General features: G+C 41.8%; 2 pseudogenes across 1 annotated transcript; both read right to left on the reverse strand.

Moving 5' to 3' along the window:
- Positions 1-73: 73 nt before the first annotated feature.
- Positions 74-4,340, reverse strand: LOC101160996 (odorant receptor 131-2 pseudogene; annotated as a pseudogene). Its single transcript, XR_013659639.1, has one exon. The product of XR_013659639.1 is annotated as an odorant receptor 131-2 pseudogene (transcript).
- Positions 4,341-8,755: 4,415 nt separating this feature from the next.
- LOC101160753 (odorant receptor 131-2 pseudogene) lies at positions 8,756-10,302 on the reverse strand (annotated as a pseudogene).
- Between the last annotated feature and the right edge of the window lie 14,813 nt (positions 10,303-25,115).

A 25,115-nucleotide genomic window follows, 5' to 3' on the forward strand; every position in this document is an offset into this window, starting at 1 on the left:
GACCACTGAACTACAATTCATTCTAAAAATGTACTTTTTCAGAATGGCTTTTAATGCTCTGTAGGCGGTGGCATTTTATTTTCTTTTATTTATTTTTAATTGCATTCATATTCATCTTTTGTATATTTTATTGCTGACTGCTTTTGGTAATTTCATGCTGTTTTTAATTATTTGGGGCGGCAGTGTCTCAGGCAGTTGAGCAGGTCGTCCAATGATTGAAGGGTCGGCGGTTCAATCCCTGCTCCCCCCAGCCAACTATGTTGTGTCCATGGGCAAGACACTTCACCCTCCTTGCCTCCAGTGTGGCTCCACTGGTGTGTAAATGTAGACGAATGATCCCGGTGATGGTCAGAGGGGCCGTAGGCGTGAACTGGCAGCCACGCCTCTGTCAGTCTGCCCCAGGGCAGCTGTAGCTACATCAGTAGCTTACCATGACCAAGTATGAATGTGAGTGAATGAATAATGGACACAATGTACGCGCTTTGAACGTCTGGAAAAGCGCAGATAAACCCAATCCATTATTATTATTATTATATTCTTAACTTGCCTAATTTTATACTTTCTTCTGTCTTCCTTTTATTATGAAGCACTTTGGTACACTGAAGGTGTTGTAAAGTGCTAAGAACAAAGCTTAATCCATCCATCCATCCATCCAACGTACCACACCGTCAACTATACATAACAAGTACATGTATCTTACATTAGCCTTACAAACATTTCATGATGCATTTACCTCATACAATTGTATGTTCCATTTTTAACAACCATCAAGGCAACTGCAATACACACCTGTGCTCACTTTTAATGTGCCTCCTCACTATGACCCTCTCTGGGTCCAGATAACCCAAAACCCAGCAGCATCCATGTGGATTAACAACGGTATGAATTTTTCTGGCGGCTTTTCACGTTGGCTTTTCATTGTTGTGCAGCACTTAATGTTCATGAAGTGTTGCATACAGATACAGTCAGTCCCAAACCTCTTTTCTTTGCATCAGAATCAGCTAATTTATGTGGTTTCCATAAGCACTTCACTGCTGTGCAGTGTTGCACATCAGTGCAAGGCTGCTTTTCTCTCCACTTCTGAATCCTCTGGAATTACGTTAATTAGGTCAACGGTTGAAGAGTTACGGTAGTAGAAAGAATTTAAACACTGGAGATAAAGATTTTGTGTTAAAGGGTTAAACGTGTAATGTCCTTGGCCTCAAGCCTTTTGGATCCAACACTACCAGTTCCTAAATTTTTGCTTTTAAGATCACCAATAGAAACCACACAACTCTTGATGGGGTGGCCGTGGTGCGATGTGGCTGCCACCTCAGAGGTAGAATGGTCGACCTATGATCTGAAGATCACAAGGAAGATCGCAGGTTCGTCTCCCGCTCTGCCTCCCTATGTGTTGTGGTGTCTAAGAGCAAGAAACTAAACCTCACACTGCTCCTGGTGGTTACAGGTTGGGATCAGTGTTAGGGTGCGATTGTGTGTGTGTGTGCATTGGTGAATGGGAATGTGACTGTAAAGCACTTTGGGCCTTCTTAGAAGGTAATAAAGCCCCACAAGTTAACACCACATACCATTTTTAGTATTTAACTCCTCCCTATAAGATAAAATCTGACCCCTGAGGACATAACTTGATAATTCTACCAGTTTTCCTGCCTGCCAAGAAGAAATGTCAATAGTTTACATGGATGATCAACACTATCAAAGTTTACATTCAGGTCCGGCAATGTCAAAATTTGATATTTTTTGGAGCTTTTGTGGGTGTAGATGTGACTTGACATTTGAAATGGTAAATGGTGTATACTTAAATAGCACTTTTCTTCCTTGCTTTGATGCCCTAAGTACTTTACACTCACGGTCCCATTCAACCATTGAATCAAGCACACACATTCACACATTGATGGCAATGTCAGGGGCCACAACTCACACAGACAATAACTTTGTGTCAAGGTATGTTTATTTTATTTTTTTATCACCACATTTCAATTTCCTGATCCAGCATTTTGCATTAGCAAGGACATATGCACTACTGAGGACAAGGTAAAAGGGAGAAATAACTCACATGCATTTATATAGAACTGACTGTTTCTGCAGTCATTTTTTGTCTACTTCACATTTTTGGCTTTGGACATTCCCAGCGTTCTGTCCTGCAACTCATGCACATTTATAAACTATCATGGGTGCACATGGAAGTAAAATTAAGAAGAGCTAAGGTCTGTCCCCATGGAACAAAGTTTTTCTGAGGGACTCTGAGCTGTTAAAGACTGTTAAGGTCAGCCCTGACAACACATCCACTGACAAACATCAAAAAACCCACTATTCTCCAACCTTGCTTGGTCCAAACAGGCAAACTGTTTGTTCTTTAGTTACCAGGCACCAGACACCCAGAGGGCAAAAATCAAATGTTTTCTTCTATCAGGACTCAAGTGAATTTGTCAAAAGAATATAAAAAAAAAAAACATGTTGCAATTGCACCATCATTGGGATGTTTCTCACTTTGGGTAACACCTTCAGTAAAATATTTAACCAAGAGTATAGATGCCTGGTAAATACTGATGACCTTATCAGGCCAGGCCAGCTTTTTATCAGATGCAAAGAAGTCATCTCCCAACCACAGAATTGGTTACATTCCTGGCAACCACAATCACATGTTTAATTCGACTGTGACTTTTTCATTTTCTTAAAAATAAAGAAGTTGAAAAACATTTTAAAACAGTCTCACTTTCCCTGGTTCAAATCATGTATTGTTTTTATTACTTTTGTCAAATCTAAGTCATTTCTTTGACAAGTATGAGATTTTCTTTTATCGACAAGAAGGTAGCAACAACTTTATCCACTTATGTACTGATTAAAATTCATCTTGGTGTAATATGTGGGGCCAAGATTCACATTTCTGCAGTGACTGCACATATTTTAAGTGGGTCCAAGGCTGAATGTTGTTTTCACATATTTAAAGTTAAAGTCCCATTAGCTGTCACATACCTAAGTGTGTGAAATTTGTTCTCAGTTAATCCATGCCCTGGTGGTAGTAGGGAGCTGCAGAAAAAGCCGCTCAGATAAACCCTAACCCAAGCTGTAATCCTAACCCTAACCCTCCCTCCGGGTCCGTGCAGCAAAGAAAAAAGTTGAGCATTGGCCGCATGCATTTAAAAAATTACGTGCATATAGTCACTTTCTTCATTATTTGCAGATTACTGATGACATACAGATAATTGTTTTCATAATGTTAAGTGAATATATCTGAATATACTTGAGGGAGAAATTTAGTCTATGACAGGATGATGCTGAAATGCACGTGGTGCAAAAAATGATTCTCTCTTTGCTTTAAATGTGACTTCTTCACAGTTGAATTTTTTTTTTTTTTTTTTTTTTTTTTTTGCAAAACCAGTTATTTTTTACTTGACTTCTGCAATCCAAAACGGAAAGAGCTTTTCAGTGCAAGAAAAAATGTTTCATCCCTGAGGCCATAAATGAGGGAACTCAGACATCTTGGAGCAAGAAAAAACATGATATAATTGAAATATCTTACATTAACATACAGGATCAGATTAATGTTGAGCACTGCAGCTTCTATGAAGGGACACCACAGCTGGATAAGACAAAGCAACAGCTGGAAAGCATGAAGACTTACAGTTCTGAGCCCTCTTTGAGTTGACTTTTTGTTCTCTCCTGATGCTGCTTTGGCTGCCTTCATTATTTTGTAATAGGAGAAAATAATGACAATGCACATAATTAAAAAGAAAAACTGACTTACAGCCGACCTAAGATCACTGTGCCATGTATATAATATGAACATTTCCACTGAACACACCATGTTTTGTGTAAAAACACCGAGAGAAACTGATGCAAAAAACACAGAGAGGATGACAATGCAAGGAATGGAGCTGATTCCATGAATGATGAGGATGCAGTGCACCGTGCTGCGAGTGGAACACAGCTCTGCATGACGCAGGGGCATGCAGATTGCCACATATCGCTCCAGGGTCATTGCTGCAAGAGTAATCGGTGTCACCATATTGTACAAGAACACCACTATTGACACGATTATACACAACCAAACTTGCATGACCACCCTGAAGAAAGATAATACCAGCAGAATATCAGTAACAACTAACAAAAAGCTGTCTGACAACAGCACAAGAGCAAATAAAAGGTAGCGAGCACTCGTGTGAAAAGACTGTTTTTTGAAAAACGTCACAGTAAGCAACATGTTGATCCAAAGAAAGATAATAACCAAGATCTGGACAATAATGACTCGATAGTCAGCCTGTCGCTGCTCAGAACCACCAACCATGGAGACGTTATTTGCCATTTAGTACAGGAAAAAAAAAGAAATACCAGTTCAGCTGCTATTTGAATTGTAATAGAACTGTAAAGTAGAATTTTGTCTTTAAAAAAAAGACAAAATATTCTCTTGAAATGGTTTAAATAAAAGGTTTATCATGACATCAATGTAGAAGCAACGTGTGTCTCCTTCTGATCTATCTCTAAGCAAAAGTGAGATGCTGCTATGAACTGAAGCATTAAATACAGAACATCTGAGATCAGCATCAAATGACGGTTTACTCTCTGGTGGATTTATTGTTACTTTCAGTTCAGCTCAGAGTTAAGTAACTTTCAACACAAAAAAGATTAACACATTTTTACAATAACTGACATTAATTTGTTACTTAACAAATACAATTTTAACTTGCTATGGTGTTGGTCAAATGTCACATAAATATCTTTGTAAAGAGTTTAACACCCTCTAAGTTTGGAATTATTCACTTCACAGGTTGAGAAATTCTGAGTGTTTCACTCCAAAGCAAGGGAAAGATGAAGACGAAGAGACCAATTCTTCTAGTTTCTTTAGTGATGTAAGTGATTTCACTTCTACTACAGCCACCAATCAATGTTCCATGTTTCTATACAGACCTTTGGTAAGTACGCTATGTCTGTGGACAAGCAGGTTAAATTCTGAATAGAGAGAGATGGAGATATTCTTTATTGATCCCACTTTGGGGAAATTCAATTGCAACAGCAGTTCAGTGCAAAATAGGAAAAAGAAGAAACAACAGCAATGTGCAAAAAGAATGAAAGGGTGTTTAAAAATGTGTAAAAATGCAAAACTAATGACATTTAACAACAAGAAGAATCTACACCTATATACACCTAACATAACATATGTTATTCGTTAAATAAAATAAAATAAAATAATATATATATTCGGATGGGCTATGGATGCAAGATAACTGGTTTGTACATGCATATTTAAACTGTGGCATTGTACAATCTAACAGCTGTGGGTATGAATGACCATTACTTCCTACATGGAGGGTTTAACAGTCTGCAACTGAAGGAGCTGTTTAGCGCCTCCAATGTCTGATGTAGTGGGTGAGAGGTGTTGACCATAATGGATGTTAGCATGGCCAACATCTTCCTTTCAACCACTTCCTCCACAGAGTCCAGTGGAAAGCCCAGGACAGAACTGGCCCTCCTGACCAACTTGTTGAGTCTCTTTCTGTCCTGGTGTGTGCCTTCTCCCCAACAGACCACAGCGTAGTGGATAGCAGACGCTACCACAGAGTCATAAAAAGTCCTTAAGAGAGGCCTACACACTCCAAAGGACCTCAGTCTCCTCAGAAGGTGGGGGCGACTTTGGCCCTTCTTATACAGGGCATTGGTATTGTGAGTCCAGTCCAGTTTCTAGTTGAGGAGAATACCCAGGTATTTAAAAATGTCCACTATCTCAATGTCCGAGCCCTGGATGCTCACCGGTGTGTATGGTGATGTTCTCCTCCGGAAGTCAATCACCATCTCCTTTGTCTCATTGGTGTTCAAGTACAGGTAATCACGCACACCAGTCCTCAAAGTCCTTGATGACTGACCTGTACTCCAGCTCGTTCCCCCCCGACACACAGCCACCAATGGCCGAGTCGTCAGAGAACTTCTGGAGGTGAAAACTGCTGGTGTCGTTTACACCTCCAGCTGGCCAGATGGTGTTGAAGGCGCCGGACAAGTCAAAGAACATGACCCTCACAGCGGTTCCGCTGTCCTCCAGGTGAGTCAGTGTCCGGTGCAGCAGATAGATGACAGTGTCATCCACCCCGATGTTCGGCCTGTAGGCAAACTGCAGCGGGTCCATCGCGGTGCTGACCACTGAGCGAAGGTGGCAGAGGATGAGCCTCTCCATGGTCTCCATCAAGTGGGAGGTCAGGGCTACTGGTCTGTAGTGGTTTGGCTCCTTAGCGTGCGCCATCTTAGGAACCGGAACCACACAGGAGGTCTTCCACAGGACTGGGGCCGTCTCAAGGCTCAGGCTCAGGTTGAAGATGTAACTGACCATGTCACAGAGCTGGTCAGCAAAGTCCCTGAGCAGTCTGGGTCCGATGCCGTCTGGACCTGCAGCTTTCCTGGTCTTAAGTCGCCTCAGTTCTCTCCTCACCTGATTAGAAGTGAAGCAAAGGGGGGTGGAGGTGAGGGGCAGAGATGGTATGGCTGTGGATGGGGGTGGTGTGCAGAGATGAGAGTGCTTGGGGGTGGTTGTAGCGGCTGAGCTGGATATATGTAAGTGGAGGGGGGAGGGCTGGAGTCAAACCTGTTGAACAACAGATTTAATTTGTTGGCCAAGCCCTGCTCTTCATCAGATGTCACCGTGCCTGCTCTCTGTCCGTGACCAGTGATGGTCTTTAGACCTCTCCACACCTCGAACGTTGTTGTTCTCCAGCTGCTCCTCCAGCTTCAGCTTCCTCCTGTAGCTGTTCTTGTCTGATTTGGTATTTGAGTTCATGCTGAACTCTCCTCTGCTCCTCTCTGTCGCCTGAAATAAAAGCCCTTCTCTTCGCCTTCAATAGGGCTATCAGCTCAGGGGTCACCCAGGGCTTGCTGTTGGAGAAACACCGCACCCTCCGAGTTGGTGCAGTGTTATCTACACAGAAACTGATGTAGTCAGTGGTGCAGTGGGTCAGGCTGTCTATGTCATCCCCATGAAAGCTGCAGAGTGTCTCCCTGTCAGTGGTCTGGAAACAGTCTCTCAATCTCGGAGAGGAATCTCGGAGAGAACTGAAGCTCAGCCCGATTAGAAATGGCAGATTGACAGAGGCGTGGCTGACCGACCCCTCTGACCATCACGGGACATTCATACACATTCACACATCAGTGGAGCCACACTGGAGAAGTAAATTAACCATTATTGGAAAGAAAGAAACAAGTGAATGGTGTCAAACTGCAGGAAACAGTGGAGTTTAATATAAGTGTTGAAAAAGCAAAAAGTGAAAACTGACAGAAAGTGAAATATTTTAAAATATTGATACAATTATCACAGCATAAATAATTTATATATAATTAAATTAATCAGTACATTAAAACAATCAACTGAAAATGGATATTTAGCTATATGGGAAGATTGTGCTCTAGAATTTAGTTTAGTCCGTTTTGTTTCTTAATTTCTATCTCCTCTCAGTCACACCAGTTCTAAATGGCCAACCATCCACAGCTGTCTTCATTTCATTTAATTGTCTTCAGTGTTTTTAGGTGTCTGGTTTTCAGTTCATGTCAGGTCATCTTTTTATTAACTATTTTTATTGAACCTTTATTTAACCAGGAAGTCCCATTGAGATTAAAAACCTCCAAGGGAGTCTGTATAAAATATTCTAACATTATTTTATCAATGACATTTCAAAACACAAAAAAGATCCAAATATTGCAACCTTAAAAGACTACAGCAGTCAAAATGACTGCATTATCTTTACAGGGGGTGTCATTTCTCTATTTGATACATTTTCCTGATCTTATTCCACTTTAATCTTTTTTTTTTGTTTGTTTTTTTATGCTCTCTGAAGCTAAAACCAAGTCATAGCTCTTAAAGAAAGACAAAAGACCAAATATATAAAATGACAACAGACGCTGCCATGAATTAGAAAAGGACTGATTAGATGAATATTCCATGAAGAGCAACAAAACAAAAAAATTGGGCTACAGTGTTTTGGAGACTGTAGATCACTCAATTAATTCAGTTTTCATTTAGTTTACTTGTGTGTTTTTACCAAACATCTTTCTGGTTCTGCTAAATAGGACAGTTGATGAATTCTACCCAAATGGCAGTTTGTTTTCTGTCTTTTTTTGTTATCAAAATCAGACGAACAGGTGCCTTTAAAAATCAATCCTGGATAAAACAAAGACATGAATTGATATTTCTTCACTTGGCCTTAAGTTAAATAACCTGAGTCAGTCACTATTCTTAAGTTGACAAAATGGAGCCTTTAATATGTTTGTTTATGTAGGCCTCAAAGCTACAATCTGCATCCAGTATTACCCCCCATGTGGCTGATATTGTCACCTATATTTATATTTCTACTGAAAAGGGACTCTGTCTTTTTTCCCCTGAAGACCAACAAATAAAACTTTAGTTTTGTCCTGATTCAGCAGTAGAATGTCCTCTCCCATCTACATCCCAATGTCTAATATGCATTAGGTCCAATGCCATCAGGAGACACAGCAACTTAAACTTTAGTGTTGTTTGCATGAAAATAAAAATTATGCCAAGTCTCCTTTCATTTTGCATTTAATAGAATAGTTTCCATCAATGTTCGTGTTCAGTGTTGTACATTTTCTGGCTTTTTGCTTTTTTAATACAGCAAGAAAACGTTTCACAATTTTTGACAGGATGGTGTAGAACTGCACATGCAGCAAACAAAAACTGCTTTGTTGTTTATAGTTTAAAATCGTTGCTTAAAGTCTCATAAATGCTTTTCTTTTCAAAGGTAGAACTATATTTATACAAGAAGAACTTAAGTTTTGCTTTTCTTTATCAATCCAAAACCAATAGTGTTTTTCAGAGCCAGGACAAATGTTTCGTCCCTGAGCCCATAAATGAGAGGACTTAAGCATCTTGGTGCAACATAAAACATTACATAATTAAAGTACTTCATTTTAACATACAACATCAGATTCTGTTTAAGCACGGCAGCCTCAATAAAGGGACACCACAGCTCAATAAGGCACAGCAGCAGCTGGGAAGCATGAAGACTCACTGTTTTAAGCCCTTTCTGTGAAGACTTTTTATTCTGTCCCGATGCAGCTTTGGCCACTTTCATTATCCTAAAATAGGAGAAAGCAATAATAATAAATGTAATATAAAAGTACAGCTGACTTAAAGCGGTTCTAAGTTGGCTGTGCCATGTAAGTAACATGAACATGTCTGCTGAACACACCCTGTTTCCTTTGTAAAGGCTTAAAGGCGCAGAGGCAAAAAACAAGGAGAGAATCACGACACCCTGAACTGAGCCGATGCCGTGAATGATGAGGATGCAGTGCACCGTACTGCGAGTAGAGCACAGCTCTGCGTGACGAAGGGGCATGCAGATGGCCACGTATCGCTCCAAGGTCATTGAAGCAAGAGTGATTGGTGTAACTGCACCGTACAGAAACACAATCATACAGAGCACAATGCAAAATGGGACTGGAATCGTCATTTTATAATAGTACAAGACGAGAAGAAAGTTAGACATGATTAACAGAAAGCTGTCTGATAGCAACATGAAAGCAAACAGGATGTAGCGAGCGCTGCTGCGGAAAGACTGCTTTTGAAAAAAAGTCACAATGAGCAGCATGTTCACTGAAAAAAAAAAGATCACTAAGAACTGCACAATGATGACCTGATCATTTATCTGTCGCAGCAATTCATTTATACTTGAGCTGTTAGTAGCCATTTGCAGCTTATTTCACCTGGAAAATGAGATTCCAAATATTTCACACACTAAAATGACTTTTTATTGTTAGCATTTCCTATAATCGCAGTAACAGCATGCATCTACCAAAAATCTAATTGATTTGTAATTGTCTGTCTTTGCTCCGAACATAATTCTGTTGAGCATAAAGAGCGGAGCAATAGTTAAACATGCACAGCATCAGAAACAACATGGACGAATGAAAACAAAATGAGAGTTGACTTTAGGCAGATCAGTTTTAAAGCAAGCATGTCACTTTATCATCTGGAAAGAAAAAGGTGTGAGGTTATTGACCACCACTGCATTAACAAGAATGAAAACCTGTTAAGCCTTCAAAACTACGCCTTCAGTTGTCTTCAGTGGCTTCCTTTACACAAAATGAGCAAACGGGTAAAAGGAAGCACAAACCTTCAGTTCAAAATCCATTTAAATTAAAGACAACAGGAGGATGGACTAGTTCTACCCTATCAGTAGTCTCCACGTACCATCTAATCCAAATGGGATTCATCATAAACCAAGTTCTTGGAATCCTAGATGATCAACAATCTTACTGGATGAAAAACGTCTATGTTAATAATATTTAAATGGTAATAAACAGTCATTGTTTACCTTGTTTGATGAAGAATATTTTTATAAAACACGTTGGTGTTTCTTGAAGGGTTGATCAACATTGATCTCAGGGCACAGAACAGCATCAAAACAATGCAGCTCTGACCTGTCTCAGGCCATACAACGCTGGTCGCAACTTTCTTTTCCAGTTGTAGTAAAAGGTTGTGCTGAAGAAACTCAGTTAAAATATTTTAACGTAAATCAGTCTACAAGTGTGTTCACACATCAGTCTCTGTAGGCTTTATTATTATTAAAGTGTAATATTTAGTTTTACACTATCTAGTTCTCTTTTGGAAAACCTTGTGGTGTTTTTATATGCTGCAGCTTTTGGCAGTCAAATGACTACCGGAGGCAGCTTCAAAAGGGAGGAATTTCCTCATGCTAAACAGTCAAACTTTACATCAAATTAAAAAATATGTAGATAAATGGATACAAATGCACATTTAAACGTGCACATAGACATATTTCTGGTACTTAATTACATTACATCCTCCACACCCGACATGTCTCTGAGTTCCTTATTTTATATGAAACTCTGCATTCCCGACACAGAACCCCAGAAAGCCAGCTACAATAACAATAATTTGATTTTGAGTCAACAAAAGGATCAGAATTTCTTTGTTTTTGATACCTATCCAGAAAAAAAGTGTCACTAAAAGCTCCACACCTTTCATCTTATTTGTGCTTCATCTTACCATGGATGTAAAAAACAGACAACTTTTTTTTTTTTCTCGTTAATTCATTACTTTTTTCTCAGAAATGGTAGTGTTTTAATGTCATAAATGTACGACTTTATTCTTGTAATTTGACAGTTACAACTTAAATTAAGGACTTGTATATTGAGGATTTTTAAGTCATAATAATAAAAAACTGGCTCTAAAGCTCTGTCGTAGTATGTAATTAAGGTTGCAGTGAAAACAGAACCCTGCTTGCTGGCAGGGATGTCCTTGCAACACACTCAATGCACATGCAGACTGACACACACACATCACCCCAAGAAGTTGTACGACTTATTGGCACACAGACCCCTGAGAACTCTTTTTTTCTCATCATGGAGCATGAATGTGCTCTAACATTGAGCTCTATTTACCATTGAGAACACAAAATACACAACGGGACCTTTAAAGATTAGTGTATGTTTCATTTAAACTTGTGAAAGAAGTTTTATTGATTTATTTAACTTGGTCCAGAACTTCCCCTTCTTGTTTTGTTTTTTAGTAAAAAGTGCAAGATTTTCAAAATACTTATCTGTTCATCTTTACCAAACAGCAACAATATGAAGTTGGGATGCAAAACATGCACACGTATCATGTGTCTTGTTTATTTAAAAATTGAACACACAAAGATGTCACATATAAATGAATAAATGTCACACATACTTATGAACATCCATCTGTTCCTGAAGAAATATAAACCTTACACAAATAATCTCCAAAGGAACATGTTAAGCTCTGTAGTAACTTTTTCTATTTCAAATTGACTGTTAAAGAACAAGGACCCGATTGTTAATTATTCTCACAGGAAACACACCACTGATTACATGAGCTCTGATGCATTTTGTAAAAAGTCCACCAAAGGCTGCAATTCTGCATTACATACATTACATACATAAATACATTTCTTATTTTAAATCATGATTCAAGCATACAAAATATCCACATTACCAAACCACCAGTGCGAATCACCACTGTCTGTCTTCATCTAAGCTTTCTTCTGTTTAGCCATCTGAGAGGAGGTTGTAAGAGGGTTTTATTAATGGGGCAGTGGTACGAGAGGGTCTCAGAGGGAGTCGGGTGAACACAAAGAGTGCATGAACACGCTGTAACTCCTGGTTACTATTGCTCACAACACCTTGACCTTAATGGGATTAAAATTAAATGGTAAAGTGTTAGGGTGGTTGCCCTCTGGTCAGAAAATTGCAAGTTCAATTCCCACCTTCTACTTCTGTGAGTCGAGGTGTCCCTGAGCAAGGCACTGAACCCCACCTTGCCCCTGGTGGTAAGCTGGCAGCAGAGCTACCATCAGAGTGTAAATGTGTGTGAATGTGACCGTAAAGCGCTTTGGGCCTTACAAGTATACGCCATTTAGCATTTATGCAACAGGTAGATTTAACATGTAGTATCTAAATTAGTATGCTTTTGAATAACCCCTATAAGCCATTTTTTTAGTAGTAATTTTGCCATGAAGATAAAAAAAAACTTCAGTAAATATTAGAAACGTTGGCAAAATCTGACAAAAACTGTCAGCTAATTATTACTTGCTGAACTTTTACATGGGTACCTCATTGAACAGATCTTCCTGGAGCATGCACCAGAAAGAAAAAGGTTGAGATAAAAATGGAATTTTAAGTGTCTGTGTAAATATAATCATGCATGCAAGTGCTTGCATGGAGATGGAGATTTTTGGGTTTAGAAAGATGTAAAACCCTTAAGTTTGGGATGCTACTTCTCACAGGACTTTACAATTTATTTTTTGTAAACAACCTTTTGAAGCAGAACAGTGCTTTTTGACCAAAGATTGGTTTAGCAACCAGCTATTATATTTTATGACTGATTCATGTTTTTGGTACAATTACCAGTGTGAAGCCCATTGAGACAACTGTGTTGTGATATTGGGCTATATAAACAAAATTGAACTGACGCTAGCAAGATAGTGTAGCTACAGAAACATTATCAGTGATTCAGAAATAAATGAATAAATAAATGTTATTGTCAGATTCTTGTCTATCTTTTTTTATTTCATATTTTAGCGCAGGTTCATCCAATTTTAAAATGTAAATTATCAGGGCCTACTGATACACAAAACACAAGAATATCTTTCTGTTTCTTAGATATACGATTAAATAGGATTGATTTTTAATACATTTTATCGAAGAAAATCCGGCATGGCCGCAAAATAGTTTGAGTATAGTTCAAGCATGATCACAAATTGCCCTATGAAGTTTAGTTAGATGTATCACCCGAGGGTGTGAGAAAGCCGTGATGCTGTAGTATCGCGAGACCCAGCGAGACGAGTGTGGTGAGTCGACTCGGCGGCGCGTAAGCATTTGAACAAACATTTTCGATCTTGTTTTCATTTTTTCCGCCATATTAAAATATTTCCGGCAAATTAACATAACCTGTTAAGAGTATTAAGCTTCTGTCAGCCTGGAGGACCTGGAGAAATACATCGACGAGTGCTACAATACCTGCGTCATGGTGAAACCCAAAACCGCCACCACCACCCCCTCCTCCAAGCGTGGACGGCCTGAGGACTCTCCCGGGGCTGCGTCCTCTCCAGGCAGCGGCGTGAGCGATATCCTGGACTCGATTGATAAAAAGCTCTCCAGCTTTGATGGCCGCCTCAACTTGCTGGAGATCCTCCATAGAGAATTTCAAGGTCTGCGGGAGTCTCTGGAATTCAGCCAGCAGCAGGTGCGGGAGCTCGCAGAGGAGAACAAGGCCCTCAGAGAGACCGTCAAGACTCTGAGCAGCGACACCGCTCGTCTCTCCGAGGAGAACCGATCAATCAAGGAAACCCTCCTGGATCTTCAGTCAAGGAGCATGAGGGACAATCTAGTAATCTCCGGGGTTCCAGAGGAGGCAGGAGAAGTCCCCGAGGCCACGGTGAGGTCCTTTTTGGAAGACCATCTGAAGATCCCCAAGGAGGAAGTCCAGAAGATCTCCTTCCACAGGGTTCACCGGCTCGGAGGGAAAAGGCCGGACAATCAGCGTCCCCGTCCTATTGTTGCTAAATTTGAACATTATAAACAAAAGGAGCAGGTAAAAAGCAGAGGACGCGAGCTGAAAGGCACACATTACAGCATGAATGATCAGTTTCCAGGCGAGATCCTCCGCCGGCGGAAAATCCTCTTCCCGCTGAGGAGGAAGCACCTGTCTGCTGGAGCACGCGCGGTGGTTGCCGTTGATAAACTTTTTGTGAATGGCAAGCTGTTCCGGGACCCAGAGGTAACACCCTGGCTGTGCTGAAGGCTTTCAGAGGTGCACTGACATCTGCGCCGCCCAGAAGAAACCCGCAAACTTATTTAATTGAATAGGAAATAATCGGATCATCAATAATCCACACCTCTCAGGAAAAGTGTTTTTTCTTTCTCTCACATTCATGTTTCTGTTGTTGTTTCGTTGTTTTTGTTTTTTGTTCTTTCTCTTTTCCTCTCTCTTTTCTCTTGTCCCCCCCCCTTCCCATGTCCTCATATGTGAATCAGGTAAAGTCAACGCAACCACGGTGAGTATTTATTTATGCACGGAACGGGCGCGCGCGCATACTAGCGCGCATAAGAGCATGCACACGCAATCCCGCACACACACGTTGACAAACTGCAAAAACCTCACTTAGGCTCACACAGGACGCACGCAACATGCAGCTCACAGCCAAGACATGTCCACCTCCTACGCACAGCGCTTGTCAGTGTAGCAGGTACGCACAGCGGGCACGCGCACACGGACGGGCACACGCACTATTTAGCCTTGCACTCTCCCGGTTAGAACAGCTATGAACAGTCTTAACATCGTTAGCTGGAATGTGCGTGGACTTGGCACTGGGCCAAAGAGATTGAAAGTGTTAAATCACCTGAATGATCTTAAAGCAGATATAGCTCTGCTGCAGGAGACCCATTTATCTTTATCAGCTGGTAATCTCCTGTGCTGTTCCCAGTATCCAGTTATGTATTCTGCCAGTCTCAACTCCAAACAAAGAGGGGTTGCAGTTTTGATTAATAAAAATGTTACATTTACTCATAAGGACACAGTAACTGACCCAGAAGGCAGATTTGTAATCATTAATATATCCATTCAGAATAAAGACTTTTGCATCGCCAGCATCTATGGTCCGAATGTTGACGACTCTTCCTTCTTTCACAGATTCTTCACCTCACTCTCAGCTCACTCTGACTCCACAATCATTATAGGAGGAGACGTCAACCTTGTTATGGACCCTGAACTTGACAGACTCAGCACAGCAGCAAACCAGCGTACATGGCAGTCTGCAAGTATTCTAAAGCAGTACATGAATGATCTGGGTCTCTGCGACGCTTGGCGCTCTTGTCATCCAAACACTAAGGGGTTCACCTTTTTCTCTCCAGTTCATCATTCACACTCTCGTTTAGATTATTTATTAGTCAGTAACTCCCTTTTGAAAGAAATTAAAAGTTCCAACATTCATCCAATTATTATCAGTGACCATGCACCAGTTTCTGTTACTATTTCAAGGGAAGTACCCACACCCTCAGGTTCAACCTGGAGATTTAATACGTCTCTGTTAAAAGACCAGGAATTTATTGAATTCTTTAAAAAACAGTGGGCAACCTTCTTAGAATTCAACAATACTTCTGAAATATCACCAAGTATTCTTTGGGAAACAGCAAAAGCAGTCATGAGAGGGAAAATCATCTCTTATTCAACGCATAAAAAACGCAAAGAGAAAGCAGATTTATTAGAATTAGAAAATAAAATCAAAACCCTGGAGACTGCTTATGCTGCTTCTGCACAGGAACACATACTGGGCGACCTGAAAAATTTAAAGCTGCAGTTTAATGACATCATCAATAAACAAACACAATTCCAGATACAAAGGCTTCGACTGGAAAGATATGAAAACTCGAATAAATCTGGCAAATTTCTAGCTAATCAGCTTAAAATTAATAAAGAAAAATCAACAATCGCTTCTATTATGGACAAAACAGGGAATGTCACCCATGACCCGGTAAAAATTAATAATGCGTTTAAAGACTTTTATCAAAACTTATACACTCCACAGATCAATCCATCAGAACAAAGCATCAACTCATTTCTTAACAATATAAACCTGCCCAAGTTAAACGAAGATCAAATCACAAATTTAGACTCTCCGCTCTCGTTGTCTGAGCTTCATGAAGCTCTGTTACTTATGCCTAACAGCAAAGCACCAGGACCCGACGGCTTTCCAGCAGAGTTTTATAAGGAATTCTGGGAACAACTGGCACCAACGTTTTATAAAACGGTAAAATTTATCAATGAAAGCCAATCTCTACCACCTAACATGAACTCTGCCAACATTATCCTTCTTCTAAAACCAGACAAAGACCCCACGAGTCCTTCAAGCTATCGCCCCATTTCTTTAATTAATGCAGATGTAAAAATTATCTGCAAAGCACTAGCACAGAGAATAGAAAAAGTCACTCCTCACATAATTCACCTTGATCAAACTGGATTCATCAAAGGCAGACACTCGGATGACAATGTCCGCAGACTCGTTAACATAATAGACTTTGCCACCATCAAAAACCAGGAAATGACTATACTATCACTGGATGCTGAAAAAGCCTTTGATAGAGTAAATTGGAAGTTCCTCATTGCTGCCCTCCATAAGTTTGGGTTTGGAGAATCATTCATCAATTGGATCAAAATATTATATCACAACCCCAATGCATCAGTTAGAACTAATAAACAGACTTCCAACAGGTTTTTTCTTGGAAGAGGAACTAGACAGGGTTGCCCACTCTCCCCCTCTCTTTTTGCAATATTTATCGAGCCTCTAGCTGCAGCAATAAGACAGAATGAGAGTATCAAAGGAATTAAAACCAAACACAGCCATCATAAAATTAGTCTCTATGCAGATGACATATTACTGTTTTTAAGTAATATACATTCTGTAAATGAAACGGCAACAATCATTAATGAATTCTCTTCTATATCAGACTATTCCATTAATTGGAATAAATCTGTTTTATTACCACTGAACAGTAATGCGGAGCAAGGACCCACAATACCAGTTAAATCAGGCAATATAAAATATCTAGGTATTTATTTTCCCCCCAAAATATCAGAACTGGTGCAGCTAAACTACACCCCATTACTGAAAAACATACAGGACGATCTAACACGCTGGACCAACCTGCCTCTGTCCCTTATGGGCAAGGTAGCCACGGTAAAAATGAAAATCTTACCCAAAGTTAATTATCTATTCTCAATGATTCCCACACAGCCGCCATTAAAATGGTTCAAAACATTAGACTCATCCATATCAAGCTTTCTATGGAACAATAAACCTGCAAGAATTAGTCTAAAAACTTTAAAATCTGCAAAAAGCTGTGGAGGATTAGAATTACCTAATTTCCACAATTACTTTCTTGCAAATAGACTACAATACATCTTAAAATGGTTAAAAAATAATCCAGAAACCAACTCATGGTTAGACTTGGAACAGGCGTTATGTGGAAAGATCAACCTGTCAGATCTTCCATTTATCAGCCAAATAGTTAAAAGACAGGATTGTTTCAAAAGTACCAATATAAATGCCACCTTAACAGCCTGGTGGGAATTTCTCAAAATATCAAAATCATCAATTCAACCGTGCAAAATGACACCCATCTGGAACAACCCAGACATCCTCATAAACAAAAAGATTATCCACTTCCCAGCTTGGCAAGCAGGGGGCATAAAACAACTAGAGCACATAATTATTGATAGAAGATTCATAACTCCCCAGGAACTTCAAGACAAACATGGAATATATAACTTCTTGGAATATCAGCAACTTAAATCAATTATTACTAAAAAGTTTAAATACAGAGACAACGATTTAAAGCTACCAGATGTAGTTACCACTCTGATCAATTTCACAATGAATAAAACTCTCTCCAAAATATACAAACTTTTATGTAATTTAGATAATAATATTTCACTTCCGACAACAAAATGGGATGCGGATTTGAGCATCAGCACAGATGAAAGCTTTTGGTCAGAACTTTGTCTAAACACCTTTAAACTGACAAAAAGTCCAAATCTGCAGCTAATCCATTTCAAAACTCTTCACAGAATTTACTACACTGGACAGAGGATGTTCAAGATGGGTCTCAGTAACTCAGACATTTGTCAGCACTGTGACAGTAATCTACCCGACAATTACATGCATGCACTGTGGTTCTGCACGCCTGTCCAGGCTCTCTGGCAGCAGGTATGTGCCGATCTATCAGTCTGGCTTAAGGTTTCAATCACAGCTTCACCGTCACTTTGTGTGCTTGGTGACATGAGTGCCATCGATGTAGAAGGAGGATTAGGCTCTATCATTTTCATAACTCTTTGCATTGCTAAAAAAACTATTTTAATAAATTGGAAAAGCAAGAAAAATATAAATATAAGTCAACACAGAAATCTGCTGCTTGATCATATCAGCTTGGAAAAAATGTCAGCCCAAGGTTCAAGTAACTTTGAAAGAGCTCAGTCTCTCTGGTCTCCCATAGCTAACTCCGTGACTTAGGGGGTGGGGGGGGGCCTGGTCGTCGCCGCTCCTTGCCCTTCTGCCGTGGGCTGGGGTGGGGGTCGGGGCCTCCGGTGCCTGGCGGGGGGTGGTGGGGGCTCCGTTGGTCGGGGGGTCGGGTCCGGCGCCTGGGTTGGGCGGGCTGGGGCGCTGCGTGGTCCTCTGGGCTTGGGTGTGGGGGTGCGTGGTGGGGGGGTGGGGTGGTGGTCTGGCTTGGCTTGGGGGGGTGGTCCCTTTGCCTGTGCTGGGGGGGGTTTGCGGGGGGCGCTGCTCGGGGGGGGGCCCAGCGGCGCTGGATGGGCTTCCCACCTACACCTGGGGCTGGGATCGGCCCTTCCCTGGCTCTGGGGCGGGACGGGACAGCCCTCTTGGGGCCCCCGGTCGCTCTGGGTGTCATCCGCTTTGGCTGCGGGGTCTGGGGGGTGGTGGGGTGGGGGGTCTTGTCGGCCCTGCCTTGTGGGGGGGCATTCTGGGGGAGGGGGGGGGGCACTATTGGTACGGGGCAGGGGGGGTTGACGGGTCGGGGTCTCCGCTGAGGCCATCGGCGGTTTCCCCGGCCGGTCGGCTGCCTCGGTCCCGTCGAGGCCTGACCAGAGCTCTTCCAGGGCCGGCGTTTGGGGGTGGGGGCCTGGGCTTGCTCCTGGGGGGGGCCGACGCTTTCTGGCTCCTCTCTCTCTGTGTGGGGGGGGGTGGTGCTGGGCCTGGGGTGTCGGCGCCTCCGGGGGTGGGGCCCCTGGGCTGGGTGGGCCTGGCCCCCTTGCTGGGGGGGGGGCAGCTGTCTGACCACCGGGGGACAGTCTACCAGCTGTCCCCAACTTACCCCCTTCCTCATATAACCTCATAATAGGGTGAGGGGGTGGGGGGCTTAGCCTGCGATGAGCCTTGGGGGGGGGGGTTTACTAGGCAGTGGCCCCCCTCCCATGGTTGCCGTATGGAGTGGGCCCCCCCTCTTTCGGTTTTATTTGCACCTTAGACATGTAGGGCCCTTGGTAGGGGGGGTGCTTGGACATCACTGCCAGCAAGCAGCGGATGTCCTCCTGGCACCCTACCCGCCAATTTTAACCACACCTTAGACATTTAGGGTCCCTTGGTGGGGAGGGTGAGGGGACGTCACTGTGAGTAATCAGGAGATGTCCCCTCAGTGCCCTACCCGCCAATTTTAACTGCACCCCCCTTAGCACACACACCCCTCCCCCCTCAATATATACATTCCAACATAAACACACACACATGCACACACACACCCTCTCAAACACACATACACGCACACACATTTTGCAAGGAAGGTGGGACCTAGGACCATCTGTCCCCTGCCTCTTCCCTGGTGGGGGGTACGGGCCCCTTTGCAACGGCGGCCGTGTCCCCGGGGTGCCGGCTTCCTGGGCCCGGCGGTGCTCTCTCCGCGCGGCGGGGGGGTTCACATTACATCTGAGCCGGGAGTGTTCGTGTCCCTGGGGGGTGGGTTCTGGTCCTTGCTCCTGGGCGCTGGGCCCCGCCATATTTCCAACTGTGGCCGAGCCTGGTCGGGCCATATTTACAACACCCCTTGTGGGCCCTCTTTTTTTTCCCCGGGGTTCCCCCCCTCTTGGGCGGGGGCGGCGGGCCCCTGCCCCGCTCCTCCCTGGACCAGCCGCGGGCCGGGCGGATGGCTGCCTGGAGCGCGGAGCGGGTCTCCCTTGGGGGGTCCTGGCTCGTACCTGGGGTTGGGGCGGGGGGATGCCCGGAACTCCTGGGTGGTGGTGGGGTGCTCGTCTGGGGCTGTGGGCGTCCGTCTCCGGTGGGGCCCTGCGTTGGGTTCTCCCGGCGCGGCGGGGGGGCTGCTCTCCTGGTTGGGCTGGGGCGGCGCTCTCTCTCCCTCCGTGCTTCCCTGCTCTCTGGCTCTGGGGGCCTTGCGGCGGTCCTGCTGGCCCTGGCCTGGGTGGCGGGCTTGGTCGCCCGGGCGGCGGTTGTTCCCTGCCGGTTCCCGTGTGGCGTTGGGGGGATTCCGGCTGCCGCTGCTGCTGCGGTGGGGGTCTTGGGGTGGGGATGGCTGGGCACTCTCCCTCCTTCTTTCCACGTTCCACCATCCATTTTAGAAGAACATAAACACTCACCTGAGCACAGGTGTTAGCTCACCTTTGCACTTACAGTTTGCATGACTGAATGACTGAAATATTTCACACTAGTTGGTTTTAAGGCATAAGTATGCGTGTGAACACTATCTGTTTTGTATATATGTCGACAGGTGGACATTTTTTGCAGCTAGCAGGTGTGTTTATAACATTTGAGTGTGTGTGTGGACAGGCTCCGCCCTTATTGTACTACATTTGAACGTTACCATAATGATTAACAACCAGTAAACTTGTTGCTTTATGCTGCTTCATGGTCTTATCCCCCTTCCCCTCCTATTATCACCCCCTACCCCCCCTCTCTCTATCGTCCCTCTCTCTTCTTCCCCTCTTTCCTTTTCCGTCCGGTCCAACACCAAAGATTTTCAGACATGATTGAAATTAATAAAGTTTGGCCTCAATTACAAAAGGGGTTTATCCAGACATACCTTTGGTTTGTCTGAAGATTAATAACCCCTCTTGTTAAAGTAAAATCTGTCCAACACAAGAGGCCCTCAGCTCTCATCTGTCTGCCCAGCTGTTGGACAGGACAAGTTAAAAAAAAAAAAAAAAAAAAAAAAAAAAGATGTATCACCCGAAGATTTTTCTAAGTTAGGATATGCTTCTGCTAATTTGGTCCTGTAGCAATCTGAAAAAGAGTAAATCTTTGAAAATTTTATCAATTGCAAATTGAGTGTCATGTCTCGTCAAACTTCCTGTTGTCTCGTGTGGGGTTTCCTGTTTTATTTTGAAAGTCTAACCTACCTTTAGTTCCAGACCTTCCCCTTCCTGCTTTGTCTGTTCCCCACACCTGAGTCTGCCTCATCATCCCTGATTAGGAGGGGGCGACCAAGATGGCGGAGTGAGTAGACGCTCTTTACCGAGTTCTGCACAAAAAGTTTTTGAAATACGGTAAAACCCTGACTTTATTCTTTAAAACACCAACAAATCTCTTTATAAACAAGAATACATTGACCTCTAAGAAATAAGAAGCAGAATGCCGAATTCAAAAGGTGCAAAGAGAGGTTTAGATATATCAAAATCCAAGCTAGCATCTGGAGAGGCTGTCGAAGCTACCGCTACCTCAGGCAACATACTTGTGGACAACTGCCACAACTACGCCTCATCCCAGTCATCAGTGGCTCCAAATGTTGAAGATATGGATGACTTTCCATCCCTCCCTGCTACACCTCTCAAATCTCCAGCGTAAAAAAAAGTGATGTACGACTCCGGCAGCAACGATCCACCCACTTCAAACGAGATCATATCCCATCTTTCAGCATTGATAAACAGAAGATCGGACAGTCTGGAAATCATGGTGAAAGAGAATTCAAGTATGGTGAAAGAAAATGCTCTGAAGATTGAAGGCCTCAAAAAATCGATTGACTTTATGCATGCTGAAATGAAAGATGTAAAGGAAAAAGTGAATGACCTTGAAAGAAAAGTAAAAAGAGGCGAAGACCAACTGGATAACCACCAGCTGAGACTGTCTAATCTGGAAAGATACTCCAGAAGATGGAACCTCAAACTACACGGTGCCATGGAAACTGAGAAAGAAGACACACGAAGAAAGGTGATAGAAATTTGCCAATCGGTTTTACCTGAACAGAAACAGAAGCTACCTGACGTCATCGACACCGTGCATCGACTGGGACCCAGGAAGCAAGGCAACGCCAATCCGAGAGGCATCATCATACAGTTCACCTCACGTGTCTCCAGGGATGTTGTCTGGAAAGCAGCCAAAACATCCTCTTACCTGCGAGAGAATCACTTGAAATTCGCTGAAGATTTATCCCAGGAAGACAGAAGTCGTCGTGCCAAATTGTGGCCATTAATAGACAAAGCACGCAAGGAGGGGAAGTCGGCATACTTCGTTGGAGCCCGTGGCTTCATCAATGGAACAGAAGTGCTCCCTCCTTCATAGAAACGCTCATCCTACATTTAAAAGCTGACTGCTTCGGTGAGACTATTAACACCATTTCTTAATTACAAATTGGTTGATGTTTACTGTCCATACATCATTTTCTGAATAGGGCCATAACCTTATTTTAAACCTTAATTTCTTAGAAGAAGAAAGAAAAAAAAAAAAAAAAAAAAAAAAAGAGAAAGAAAAAATTATAGCCCTCTTCTTATTTTGGCTGCACTTTTTTTTAATTTTTTTTTTTTTTTCTAAACCAAAACAGGTTGGATGTTATTCTATCTTTATTTAGTTAGTCAGGATTATTACTTTATTTTTGTAAGAATCGTGCAGTGCTCGGTCCCCTTCTCTTCTGTAAATCTATTCTTTCTTTGTTAGATCAGTTCATTAAACGTGTCTTTTTCACTCGTTTCTCTCAATGCCAGGGGACTAAGGCAAACATGCAAGCGCAAAGCTCTATTTTTATTTCTTAAACAATTTAAAACAAATTTCTGTTTTTTGCAAGAGAGTCATTCCACATCTACTGATGCAAATTTTTGGAAATCACAATGGGGCAACGATATTTAGTTATCTCATGGTTCTGAACGTTCATCTGGTGTCACCACACTTAAGAACAACTTTTCTGGTTACATATTAGACTCTGATTGTGACACTCTTGGCCACTACATCTGTATGGCAGTTAAAAATGATATTTACAATTTTATCATTGTTAATATATATGGTTACAACAATAAAAGTGACAACGACAAACTACTGGACTCCTTAGAAGAAAAAATAAGCTTATGGTTATCCAGATACCCAGACTCCATACTTTTTGTTGGGGGGGACTTTAATATTGCTATCAATAATACACTTGATAGATGGCCTCCAAGACGGGAAACTTCATATAGCACCAATCTCAAAAGATTTATGAATAAGTTCGATATTGTGGATGTTTGGAGAGAGAAATTTCCCAATGACAAACGTTTCACCTGGAGTAATAAAACCGGTTCCAAACAATCTCGCATTGATTTCTGGCTTGTTTCAAGCTGTATAAATAAAGATAACATCACTGTGAATATTTTGCCAACCCCTCTGACGGATCATAGAGCTATTTATATTAATATCCAAATTATTACTCCTGACAGTACTACTCGGAAATTCAATTACTGGAAGCTAAATAATTCTTTACTGAGGCATGAAGCAGTCAAAATTGAAATTACAGAATTGATTAATTTTTATTGGAATAAGGCTAATAAAGAAAAATCTTTTTGCACCAATTGGGAACTTTTCAAATTTGAAACTTGTAAATTCTTAAGAAAATATGGAATTCAAAATGCCAAATTAAGAAAAGCTGAAGAGGAAGAAGTGGTAAGCAAAATTATGTCTTATTATCAAAAAAGACCAGAAGAGGTTGAGGAGGAGGATAAATTAACTTTAATTGACCTTCAAAACAAATTAGACTAAATATATCAACACAAAGCTGAAGGTGCCTTTGTTCGATCCAGGAAAAAATGGCTGGAGGAGGGAGAGCAAAACTCTGCCTACTTCTTTAGACTGGAAAAAAACAGATCAACAAACAACTTTATTAACCGCTTAAGTATCAATGGCAATATTTCCAAGAATCCGATACATCTTTCAAAATTTTGTGCTAATTTCTATTCTAATCTATACAGCTCAAGATACAATGAGGACATTTCCTCCTTATTTTTTAACAATATTCAAAACCTCCGAACTATTGTCGAGGAGGACAGGAGTCAGTGCGACAGCCCTCTAACTCTGGAGGAAGTACTTAATTCCATTCTCGCGCTGAAGTCCAACAAATCTCCCGGCACAGATGGTTTATCTGCAGAATTTTACCAGGCATTCTCTAATAATTTAGCTCCGTTCCTACAACAAACTTTTCTAGAAAGTATAGAAAAAAATGCTCTCCCTCCGACACTTTCTCAAGGTCTAATAACTCTCATTCCAAAACCAAATAAAGACATACTCTTAATTGAAAACTGGAGACCCATCTGCTTGCTTAATTGTGATTATAAAATTATGGCTTTATTATTTGCTCATAGAATCAAAAAAGTTTTACAGTTAATCATCGATGAAACGCAGTCAGGTTTCATGAAAAATAGGCATATCTCTAATAATATCAGATTGGTCCTAGATCTACTTGATTACTCTGATTTGGTGCCTGATGACAGCTTTATTCTTTTCCTAGACTTTTATAAAGCATTCGACACAATCGAACACCAATTTATTTTCAACTCATTAAAATTATTCGGCTTTGGTGATTTTTTCTGTAATGCTGTTAGAACTTTATATTCGAATGGTAACAGCTCTATAAAAATGAGACATGGCTCCACCCCTAGATTTGACCTAAAACGAGGCATTCGCCAAGGTTGCCCAATCTCACCATATCTGTTTCTTCTCTGCACTCAAATCCTAACAAACCACATTTGTTCTAGTAATGTGCAGGGCATTACCATAGCTGGCAAAGAGCTTATCATTAGCCAATTGGCTGATGACACTACACTCTTTTTAAAAAACTCAAGCCAGATTCCTCTAATCTTAGACGTAATTAATATTTTTTCT

The sequence above is a fragment of the Oryzias latipes genome, chromosome 13 (genome assembly GCF_053564925.1).
Source record: "Oryzias latipes strain Hd-rR chromosome 13, Olatipes_Hd-rR_3.1".
In the NCBI taxonomy this organism is placed as follows: Eukaryota; Metazoa; Chordata; class Actinopteri; order Beloniformes; family Adrianichthyidae; genus Oryzias; species Oryzias latipes.